This window comes from Schistocerca nitens, chromosome 2 (assembly GCF_023898315.1).
Source record: "Schistocerca nitens isolate TAMUIC-IGC-003100 chromosome 2, iqSchNite1.1, whole genome shotgun sequence".
Taxonomy (NCBI): Eukaryota; Metazoa; Arthropoda; class Insecta; order Orthoptera; family Acrididae; genus Schistocerca; species Schistocerca nitens.
The window spans coordinates 392098381-392110636 of record NC_064615.1 but is presented as its reverse complement, the minus strand read 5'-3'; the positions used below and the strand labels follow the sequence as shown (position 1 = coordinate 392110636).

Genomic DNA, 12256 nt, shown 5'->3' with positions numbered 1-12256 from the left:
TCATTGAGTACACCATCGCAGGCACTCCTGTCTGTGATGCAGCGTCAAGGGTAACCTCAGCCATGGTCTCCGAGCTGATAGTCCGTGCTGCTGTAAACATTGTCGAACTGTTCGTGCAGATGGTTGTTGTCTTGCAAATGTCCACATCGGTTGACACAGGGATTGAGACATGGCTGCACTATCCGTTACAGCCATAAGGATAAGATGCCTGTCATCTCGACTGCTAGTGATATGAGGCCGTTGGGATCCTGCACGGCGTTCCGTATTACCCTCTTGAACCCACCGATTCCATATTCTGCTAACAGTCATTGGATCTCAACCAATGCGAGCAGCAATGTCGCAATATGATAAACCGCAATTGCGATAGGCTACAATGTGACCTTTATTGAAGTTGGAAATGTGATGGTACGCATTTCTCCTTCTTACATGAGGCATCACAACAACATTTCACCTGGCAACACCAGTGAACTGCTGTTTGTGTATGAGAAATCGGTTGGAAACTTTCCTCATGTCAGCATGTTGTAGGTGTTGCCACCAGCGCCAACCTTGTGTGAATACTCTGAAAAGTTAATCATTTGCATATCACAGCATTTTCTTCCTGTTGGTTAAATTTCATGTCTGTAGCATGTCATCTTTGTGGTGTAGCAATTTTAATGGCCAGTAGTGTATATCAGGAATGGTATTGGTCCTAATATGATACCTTGCGGAACCCCTATATTAATTTATTTTGGTTCTGATAAGCATTTAATAAATGTTAAATGTATTTGAAGTATGTGTTATCTCTATTTTTTGTATCTTATCTGCTAAGATTGTATTTATTCAGGTAATTTATTAATCTGTCTTTCATAATTGCTTCTATTATTTTTGAGAATGCTGAGAGCAGGGAAATGGGCCAGTAATTTTCTATGTCTTCTGCATTACCTTTCTTAAGCAAAGGTACAACTCTTGCTTGTTTTAACTGCTCTGGAAATGTCCCTGATAGGAAGGATTCATTTATTACATTTGTTAAGGAGCATTGTATAATCCTTATGCATTGTTTCAGTACACACATTGCTACTTCATCTAAGCCTACTGACCTTTTATTTTTTAGTTTTCGAACAGTTTTATTGACTTCACTCTCTGTGGTTGGAAGTAACATCATTATATTTAGTGCAACATTATTTACAGGTGTTATATTTGTTCTGGGGAATTTTTGCTGTAACTTCTCTGCAGTACTTGAAAAATGCTTGTTTACATAGTTTGCTAAGTGTTGTGGATCGTTTATTACCTTATCCCCCTCCCCTAGCGGTATGTTATTCTGCGTTTTTTTGCCTCTCCCCATTTCCTTTTTTATAACATCCAAGACTGCTTTGTTTTTATTCTCTGCATTATATATTATTTTGTCATTAAATGACTTTTTTGCAGCAATCAGCAACTTCCTATAGATCTTTTTGTATCTATGATAGAAATTTAAGAATTCTGGATCATTACGAATCTTTTTTATGGAACTGAGGTGTTCTTAATTATGATTTCTTGTGTGTACGAACTCTTCGAATTGCACTGTGAATAAATTTGTCCTGTTCTACTTTATTTATGCTCATATCTATGATACTGGATGGAGTAAATGAAAGACTGAATTGGAATATCAACAATATTATGAAAATGATATACTGCTACTCACCATAAAGATGACATTTCAAGTTGGCCAAAGCCTTCTTCAGAAAGAAAACACACACACATTCACACAAGCATGCACACAAGACCATTATCTCCAACAACTCCAGCCAGAATGCAGCTGAGTTAAATGGAAGCAGCAGAATGGAGTGGAGTGGGAAAGGGCAGCAATAGCTCGATACGGGTGGTGGGAGAAAAGTGAACACTGACTGATGGAGTATGCAGGGATTAGATGGTAACAAGACAAGAGTACCAGTTGCAGTATCAGGAGGCTGTGGGAGAAGGAGTGGGAATGGAGCAACAGTGAATTTGGAGGAGGTGACAGACAGAGGAGATGGTAGCTGTTAAATGGAAGGCATGGGGACAGTAGGTTCCTGTACATTGAGGCCAGGATGATTTTGGGAGTGCTGGATGTGTTGTAAGGATAACTACCATCTGCACAGTTCAGATAATGTGGTGGTGGAGGGAGGATCCCTATGACCCACGTTGTGAAGCAGCCATTGAAATCAAGCATGTTGTGTTGTGCTGCATGCTGTGCCACAGGGTGGTCCACTTTCCTCTTGGCCACAGTTTGGTGGTAGCCATTTATCCTGATGGACAGCTGGTTGGTAGTTATACCAATATAAAAAGCTGTGCAGTACGTGCAGCAGAGCTGATAGATGACTCTCCACCTTCCCCTCCCCTTCCCTCCTGGATCCCTACTTGTCACTGTTGACATCACATCTCTCATGCCCATGGTCTTCCCACTACTGAACACTATCTCTCCCAATGTATTAACGACTCCAAACGAGCTACCTCATGCCTCATACACCTTACTAACTATATCATAAACCTTATTAACTTTATCTTAACACACAACTACTCCTCCTTTGAGGGAAAAGTATACAAACAAATCTGCAGCCCAACCATGGGCACCTGCATGGTACCCCTCTATGCCAACCTGTTTATGGGCCATCTAAAGGAAACCTGCCTATCCTCGTAAACTCCTATTCCGGTTCAGGTTCGCTGACAATATCTTTATGATCTGGACTCAGGAATGAGACATACTGTCCTCATTCATTCACAACCTCAACATCTTCTCTCTCATCTGTTTCACCTGAGTCCTCCTCAAAGTTGACCTCCTCCTCTCTGATGGCTCCATCCACATCTCTGTCCACATTAAACCAACCAACTACCAACAGTGCCTGCATTTTGGCAGCTGCCATCCCTTTCACATCAAAACATCCTCGCTTGTAGCCTGGCCAGCTGGGGATGTAGTATCTGTAGTGACAATAACTACCTTTCCTAGTATGGCGAAAGTCTTCACAGGCACATAATATGCTCCAGAACTAGTCTGAAAACAGATTTCCCATACCATATATGCCCCCCCCCCCACACACACACACATAATCCTCTTCCAACCCACAACCTCCAAGAACCAGCTACAAAGAAACCCAATACCATCCCAGGCTGGAAAAACTGAACCACATCCTTTGTCAGGGCTTTGATTACCTATCATGATGTCCTGAAATGAGGGTTAGCCTACCAAGGATCCTTCTCACCTCTCCTAAAGTCACCAACCCAACCTCCAAACATCCACACCATCCCTATGCCACTCCAAATCCCAACCTCTTACCACAGTGATCATATCTCTGTGGAAGTCCGAGGTGCAAAACCTGCCCAATCTATCCACTCAGTAATTCCTGTTATAGTCAGAGGTCAGGCCACATGTGAAAGCAGTTATGTAATAGGCCATCTCTGTTGCAATCATATCCCCTGATGCTATACCTGACAGCTTCACCTTGCTATCATCTAGTTCCTGCACATTCTACCAGGAAGTACTCACTTCTCCCCTCGACCCATACCCTGCTATCACTCCTCTTCACCAATCCAATCTGGAACTCTGCATTTGTTTGACACAGTTGCAGACTGGCCAGAGCGGCTGGAGAAAGCAGTTAGCATGCATGAGATGTGCTTGCTTGCTTGTGTGTGTGTGTGTGTGTGTGTGTGTGTGTGTGTGTGTGTGTGTGTGTGTGTTTCCTTTCAGGAATGCTTTGGTCAAAAGCTCATTGTGTGTCTTTTTCTTGTGTCTGTCTGGAACTCAACATGTCATAATTATGGTTAGTGGCAATCTATACTTTTCATAATATTCTTGATTCCATATTTGGTTTTGTTTTATATAATACACAAGGTGGTTTCAGTGCAATAAATTGCATTGCATACCTATGAATTGGTATTCAACTTTATTACATCTTGCACAGAATGAGTAGTAGACGTTGAATACCAATTCCGTAAAAAGCTGCTAATACAGAGTTTTCCATTAAATATGAGAAAGCATGGAAAATGGATGTGAATTAAAATAAGTTAAAACACAAACAATATACTTATTTAAATTCATGAGTTCACACATGGATTCATAGGCAGGAATAGATATCCACAGAACACAGTGCTTGTATTTTATATAAAACAAAGATGAGTATGGAATCATTTACAACACACAGTATTACAGATGTGAGCAAAAATAAAACAGAATATGATCAACATATTCACAACACAGTTCAAAAGGAGAAATACACGCAAGAAATCACAATCAGGAACACAGTGCAATAAAGCCAGCTGCTGTATCATGTTATGTCAGAAGATTGAGGTATTGACATGTGGTAAGACACAATTGCTTCCTCTTGATAATGACCAAATGGTTGGAATTGTAATACTGGGTTTTACAAATAAATTATTCTACAGTCCAAAGGCAGCCATGATGTCATTTGCAAAATTTTATATGACTGAACCGTAGCTACAGCAAGCAAGTCAATTTTTGGTTGTATGATGTAACTGGTTAGATAAAAAACTTAATCACATATGAAGGTACTGAAATTTGCAAGCTGTGGCTCTTTTTACTGGCAGACAGGTTGAAAGGGAAGGAAGAGGGGTGAAGGAAAAAGACTGGTGAGGTTTAAGAAATGGAAGGAGATTGGGAAAATGTCCCAGAAACAAGGGTCAGGAGAAACTTACCAGATGGATGAAGAGGAAAGACTGATTGTTGGGGACTGCAGTCCTTTACATCCAGAAATTAATTTTTGATTCAGATTTCTCAAATATATTAATTTGCAAGTGCATAGAAATCTTTGCTTCCAGGCACATACATAGCAACTAGACTACTAGACCCACCCATAAAATATAAATGAAAAATATTCTTATATAAATAGCATAATGGTGTTCCAAATTAAAAACATGGATTTCCAAATCATATTTCCGCATATTCAGAGTCACTAGAAGCACAGCCGTCATTCTCTGCTTCCATATTACAACATAGGCCTTATACTTTTTATGTTTTGCTGTTATGTGGTGTATACCAAGTCAGAGCGCAGCTGCCTGTGCTGAGAATCCTTCTTGATATAAAGTGATGATGCATGCATGGTCAAAATTTAAAATGATTCTTTGAGGCAACCTGATAGACTGAACAGTGTTTGCAAGCCACACCATCCCATCCACAGTTGGAGACACATCATGCACCACTGAGCTGCACTGCACTGAGAATGCAGGTTTACTTTTACCTGAATTGCACATGTGGCTGGACATGGTGATTTCCTGATGTCAAAAGAGGATTGAGAAAGAGGGTTATGATAAAAAACATTAACAATGCAAGTAATGAGAGTAGTAGAAAAGTTTTTAGAGCAGTTTATATTAGAGGGTTGTCAAGTACTAAGAAGTGAGTGCTTCCTGCAGACAAGCTTCTCAGAATTTGCAGCTTAATGATGATGCATAAGCAGCTAAATAATGAAATATAATGGAAGAAAGTATAATATGATGATTCTCACAGATGAGAAGAGTGGTTTTCCATGACTCATTCTTTTATACACTATAGTGACATTTTCAAACATAATCATCCTTCTCCTAAAATTTCTTCAGCTGTTATCTATATAATGCCTCATTTTTAAAGCTAAAAAAAAATAATTTTACTGGTTTATATTGCTTATAGGGCAAAGCTGGTGTTCCATTTCTGACACACAACATATGTTGGAGTTGTAAGTACCTGTTACTCTGCATCTACCTGTTAAGTAGATGTTTCTCATGCATTTGGTTATCATAGTTCTATTTTTGACTGTACATTTTCTAGCACCTTTTTCAGTGCAGGATACAGAATCAGTTTATAACTGCTGCTTCTCTATTAAAGTTAATATGATGATTTGTGCCACATCTCTATAGATACCTATTGGTATCCATAAAACATAAGGTATAACTCATCATGATCAAGTGACAGCTAATACTTGGAAAGCAGAAATATTTAATTATTACTTTTAGGTCAAATTGTTAGTATAATCTTCATTAAAACTGCTAACTTATGAAACACTCAATGTTGCAGTCATCCACTCTGAACCAGAGTTTGTTAACTGTTGACATAATTCTTATGTAGCTCCCCCCCCCCCCCCTCCCCCCTCGTCCTTCTTCAAGATACAGAGGAATATTACATTTAGCTGCTAGTGAGCATTGATATACCTCAATGGGGAAAGTTGAAAATTTGTGCTGGACCATCATTGATTATTTAGCTACCATACATATAACAATTTGTTTTCATGCTTTCTATGATATATCACTTACTTTTCATGTACAACAGTTACTGTCATAGAAATGAATCTCATTCATGTCCCACTACTCACTTACTTCCTGTTGTTGGTGTATTTCATTAGTACACAGAGAATGGTTTTTACTTCCCCAATGTCTGACTTTACAATTATTCTTTTATTGATTACACTGTCTCCTCTTAGTTAAAAAGAGTTTTCTATTCCAAAAACATTATATATAATATCAGATGTTGCATATACTCTTGCATAAATTGGTTCAAATACATTATGATTTATTCCAAGGAAAAACAGAATTCAGGATCTCACAGAAATATAGTAAGGAAGAATTAAACTATAATTCACTAGATCTGCTTGCTAAATCACTTGTTACTGTTGATTCTCTCTTAATATTCTGACAAGTCATATTTGTTACTCTCTTCTAATAACAGATTGCCTTTGTTATCTAAACCAAATTGCAAATGAAGAAAGGAAGGATGGAGTTCGTTAACCAACCCTTCCAGCATCCCACTCAATTTCTAATGAGCTTATAGTTGACAGAACCATCTTGCCAATCCTAAAAGGTCATTGATGGACAAGGATTAGCAACCCAGTCTTCTAGAATCAGAATCCATTGTCTTAATCAGTGAACTATGTAACATGGTCACAATTACAAAAGATGTTTCTTTAATATTATTTGATCATCATGTTCAGAACAAGCTACATATTATTACTTTTGTATTCAAATAATTAAGGTTAGTAATAATTTTTTAAACTGTCAGCTAAATTTTCCCTTTTATCCTCACTAGAAATTTGTGAAATATTCTGTCAGCTTTTGGAGAACCATAAACATATTGAAAACTGAAATACATAGTATTAATGTGGGACATTAACTCAGTTGTAGGATGTTAACCACAATAAAGATTAAGCATATACAGACATAGAAGTGCAAATGAGATTTGATTAGCATTTGGCTATATACACAAACTACCAAACTGGATTGTGAATGTGTCTGAGCAACATGGAAGTCCACAGGGCACAAAACTTCAGTTAAGGAAGTGGAAATATATAAAGTGCCTCTGTCACTGATTACATTTTATAATTGCATTAATCTTACCACCACCCCACCCGCCCCTCTTTCCCAGAAGGGTGGAGCTCAGGGAAAGTGTGTGTGAGTGTTGTGTAGGTGACACTGACAACAGTGAGTTGGTGGCATTGTTTATCACACGCACTGGCAAATTGGATCAGTGTTGAGTTGCTAATGTTGTTTTCATTCTTTTGCATGAAATTGTTCTCAATTTATGCTTCACATCCAAGTTCGAGTCAACCACATTTTACATTTTTCACAAAACCTACATCCAGAAAAAGTGGACACAGGAGTAGCTGCCTGGACAGGAATCATGGTGGCTACTTCATATCATTCATTATTGGCTCCAGCCACTGTTGCGGTGGTGGTTGCTGAGACTGTTGCTGCTGCAGTGAATTCTGATGTGGAACCTATGTAGTAATTAGGCTATTTTGCAGACTTGGTAAAACATAAGGCTGTTGTTGTTGCAGACATTGCAGTTGCAGGTTATTCATGAATGAGCTTTTGGCTTTTTTAGAAAATGTGCCAAACTTGTTCTTTACCTGTTTCATTACCCAGTTGTAGTTGCACTGAGCATAAATGTATTTTGACATCATAGCAATGCAAGAAGTCAGCACCCAAAATAGTTTCAGTAACATTTGCTAGGCTGCATGAAACTTAAGTCAGTCACTTCTGTCTGTCTTCCGTAATACAAACTGGTGAGCAGTTGGTTACTGTGAGCCATGTGCTGGCCTGAGTTAGTCCTTGTTGTATCACTGCTAACACGCTAATATTGGAAATTGAGTCTACTAGGTAAAACTGTGGTACACATGTACCTGTAATATATAGATGAGGCAATCCACAAAACGCACCCAAAAGATTCTGCAAGAAACATGAATCACTAGTGCTCAAGTTTGCAATGTTTGGCTTGAAGATAGCTGTGTTGTATGAAGTGTAGTCATCCATATCTTGTTGGAAAACAGTGACAGTTGCTCTGAAATTTTGTGTGTCACCACTATCATTAATTTGTTGTGTATTGATAGGTTGATGCTTTTTTATGTTCTTGCAACTGTTTGGATAAGTGGGAGTAATGCACATCTTGGCCTGTGCTCTGAAACGTGTGTGTTACCAGCACTATGTCAGTATCTGTTTGTTCCAATTGCAGCTAAGGGTTTGGCAAAAATGTTGCAGAGCACTGCCTCCCCAAGTTGATGAGAGTCAGCATTTCATTTTCTGATTTTTTGTCAACTGCCGCTTGAGTGCACCTACATGTGTTGCAACTTACATAACCTTTTGAAAGAAATGGGCGCTGCTCTTATAAGATGTGCTCTGAATCTGTAATTGTTCAGGAGGTAGTAGCTACTGCCACCACATGACAATGGAGGTTACTGCCACTGAAGGATGGTGATGCAACACCAGTCTTGTCATTTTGAAAAACTTAGTGCAATTTATTGGTAATGTCCACCTATGATAGAATGTCACACTTGTCATTAGAAATCACAGGAATTTAATGGGAAAAAGACAGTGGTTCAACACATTCTGGAACATAGCATCTGCTACTTCAGTTTCTGTGACAAGAGCACATAAATGGTGCCAAAATTCAGAAGGTGATTTATCACCAGTCGTTTCTATACAGTACCATACTTGCTGGATACATTGACCTCAAGATTTACACACTCTGTGCAAAACACTGTCTTTAAGATGATGGTATTTATACTGTAGTTGTCTTTGATGAATAATGTCTGACATCAGAATTAATATGCCATCATCTTTCAGGCATGTATCTGCAATATGACTTATTCTTATTCCATTATTTTGGCTGACAGGCTTACAACCATTCTCAAGATGAGTTGCCTGCAAGATTTTTAAATAACTTTACACAATACCATGGGAGAAATACTCTTGCATCAGAGATAACAATTTTGGTAACAAAAAACACAGAATTAATTTTTGAGTGTCCAAAGCATTAACAATAGGTATAAATTGCATTTCATCAGTGCACATGCCGTATGTGGCAAATCTAAGTTCCAACATTCAAAGACACAGATCCCACTCCTGTGTTACTTGGTACCTTTACTTTTTTGCCCAGCACAGTTCACACAACATTAGTGGTGAGCAAAATGTTCATAGGAAACACAAAACCAAATAGTTCATTAAATACTACACAGTTTGGAACTGGTCTTGAATGTGGAAGACATTGACTCCACTGTTCAGATTACCCACTTTTGCCTCACATTTAATGGTCTGCTCAGTGTTCATCTTCTTCACTGGAGTCACTACTTATGGGATGTTAACCATAATGAAGATTACTCACACAGGTGCACGAGAACAAATAGGATTTACCTGCACTTGGTTATGTACACAAAATACAGAAGAAGATCACAAACATGTCTGAGCAATGGGGAAGACCACAGAGCACTAAACTTCCATTAAGAAAGTCAAAGATATGAATTGGCCCTGGCAGTGATTATGTTTTGCAAAGTAAATAGTCTCACCATCACACAGTGTGTAGTTCAGTTTTTAATATACCACTGGAAAATGCTACAGTAGGTGTCAAGCAAAACAGAACAGGTTATTTTGTCAAAAAATAAGATGGTCAAACTGTGACTGGTTAGAAGTGCAAAGTAAAAACAGCAAATAGCCACTGCTGATAATACTATTTATTCCAATGAATAGCACCTAGAAAGTTGTTTATGTTGTTTTAGTTTATTATTAGATCCAGTTACAGTAAAGTAGTCATTTCCCTACATCATTTGTTTGCTGCTGGGCTCTACCACTCCAGTATGAATTTTAGTCACAATGAAAAACAGCCAACACTGCATGTACAGCATAAACTAAATGAAATTTAATAACATGAACAGCCATCTGGGACCAATCGTGTCAGTTCAGAACCATTAATGTGCTGTTGCTTTCCCAATAAACAGCATTATCAACTCTTTCTGGTTGCAATTTTTACTTTTTTGAAGATTTGTAATTAAATACTGTTAACTTAGGTGTCTTTGATGAACACTATCTGACATTAAGTCAACATTAAAGTTCTTCATGCAATTCAGTTACTCTAGCAACTCTTATTATCAGCCCATTCATTTCCTTTATTGTTAATTTGAGTGATACAGAACATTAATCTATAACTAAATTTGAAATTTTTCACTCGTTGTTTCACATGGAGCTCCCTTGGTATCATTATTTGTATTCTTTGTCTGCATCTACATCCCAACCACTATTCTCATAATCTGACAACAGAGGACTAATCCAAACTGATTCTTTTTAGGTGTACTTTGAATATGTGAGGTCACAGTATAGAAGTAATAGCTGATTTAGCATAGATGATGCCAGAAGCTAGTTAAAAATGGCATTTGAGCATGGAGAAGAGTAGCCCCCACCAACCAAGTAACAATATTTTCACATGGTGGCATTCTTTGAAAATTACTGGAAGGTACGCAACATTGCAAAGAACTAAATACAGCCAGTTCAGGCAGTGAAATTACAAAATTGTGTGGTATGGTACAGCTCCTTCTCTGCTCAGCAGTATATTTCATTATGACAATTCTGAGTTTATGTCAGAAGGCCACCCTTGCAACAATATGATATTGTAGTGCCTGTGTTATTCTGATTACATGCATGCATGCATGTCCAAAGGAAAAGGCACTGTGGTGACCACAGCTGTTACAAAAGACATCAATGAATTCACAATTGCAAATAAGGATTACCATCAGCTGTAGAATGGAATTTGTTGTAGATGCATGGTTGATAACATATGGAAGTTTGGGACTGGCTGCAATTCGTGAATGGATAGCTAAATGGTAAGGTGACAAGTGTCAAATCTGGCTTCGAGTCCTGGTCCTGAACAAATTTTCATTGTCAACAGTACATTCTACAGTGGATGGTAGTCGTTCACAACTGCAAATTCATTTGATGTGGTTGCAACAATAGTCCTATACCTTGCTGAAAAATATAAGTAATGAAACAGTGTATTCAAATTAACTGAGACACCACAACCCATGTTTAATTCCAACATTCAGCAAAGTAAAAAGGTAATAGTGACCAATGGGACCTCATAGTTGGTGCTCTTGCATTTGCCAAAATGTGACCACGGTGGTAACTGGTGTTCCTCAGGTTTGTTGGAGGTTAGAAATCTGTTGTGGATTGTTATGTTTTAGTTAATTTAGATATTTACTTTCAAAACCTGTGTTTATTAATGAAACATAAAGTTACATCAGTGACCAAATAACGTATGTATAAAACAAAACTGTCGCAAAAAAACAACCACACACACACACACACACACACACCATGTGACAGTATTGTACTTTGTCAGTGGCAGCAGGGCTTCTCTAGTGCTCAGACACTACCTGCAACTAACTTGTGTCTGCCTGTTTAGTCTGTGTCAGCAACAAAATCTCATTGATGTGCTTTGCTCTTAAATTGGCTGTAAATCAATAAACAAAAAGCTGTTACTTTGAAAGAAGATAAAAAATATGCACATTTAGGAATCACATAACTGAGCATTTTTGTGAAGAGTGTATTATTTGAGCCAATGTCTGCTTTATGTTCACAGGAGAGGCTGGTTGCAAAGACAGAATTTCATTGGACAGCAACTGGGAAACTTGCAGTGCAGTTTAGAAGTTTTTGGTGAATCAGTTGTTGGGACAGAATGAGAGTCTGCCTGATTACTGTGATACATTATAATTTCACAATCCTTCCTAACAATGAAATGTTTTTTGTTATTATGTATTTTTGCAACAAATGATATAATAATAAAAATATAATCACTATTATTCCTCATTTTTTTTATTCCTTTTAAACAATGAATTGTGTACTGCTTGATGTGATGTCTTGACCTAACAGCCCTACTGAATTTTATGTAAGAGCTGCAATCAGTTAATGAAATTTCACGGCACTAAAAACTGTGCTCAGCTGCATAATCCCAAACCAACAGTTTCCTTACAATTAAGTTATGAAATAATTTGGGCTAAAACATAAAAGTTGAATCTGAACA

General features: G+C 38.0%; 1 protein-coding gene across 1 annotated transcript in view; it reads left to right on the top strand.

Annotated features, from left to right (window-relative positions):
- LOC126235046 (agrin-like) overlaps positions 1–11992 on the top strand; it is a 232895-nt gene extending 220903 nt beyond the window's left edge. The window contains exon 12 of the mRNA XM_049943782.1: positions 11816–11992. The gene's annotated coding sequence lies outside the window, so the exon portion shown is untranslated. The remainder of the gene's footprint in view (positions 1–11815) is intronic.
- The last annotated feature ends 264 nt before the right edge of the window (positions 11993–12256 follow it).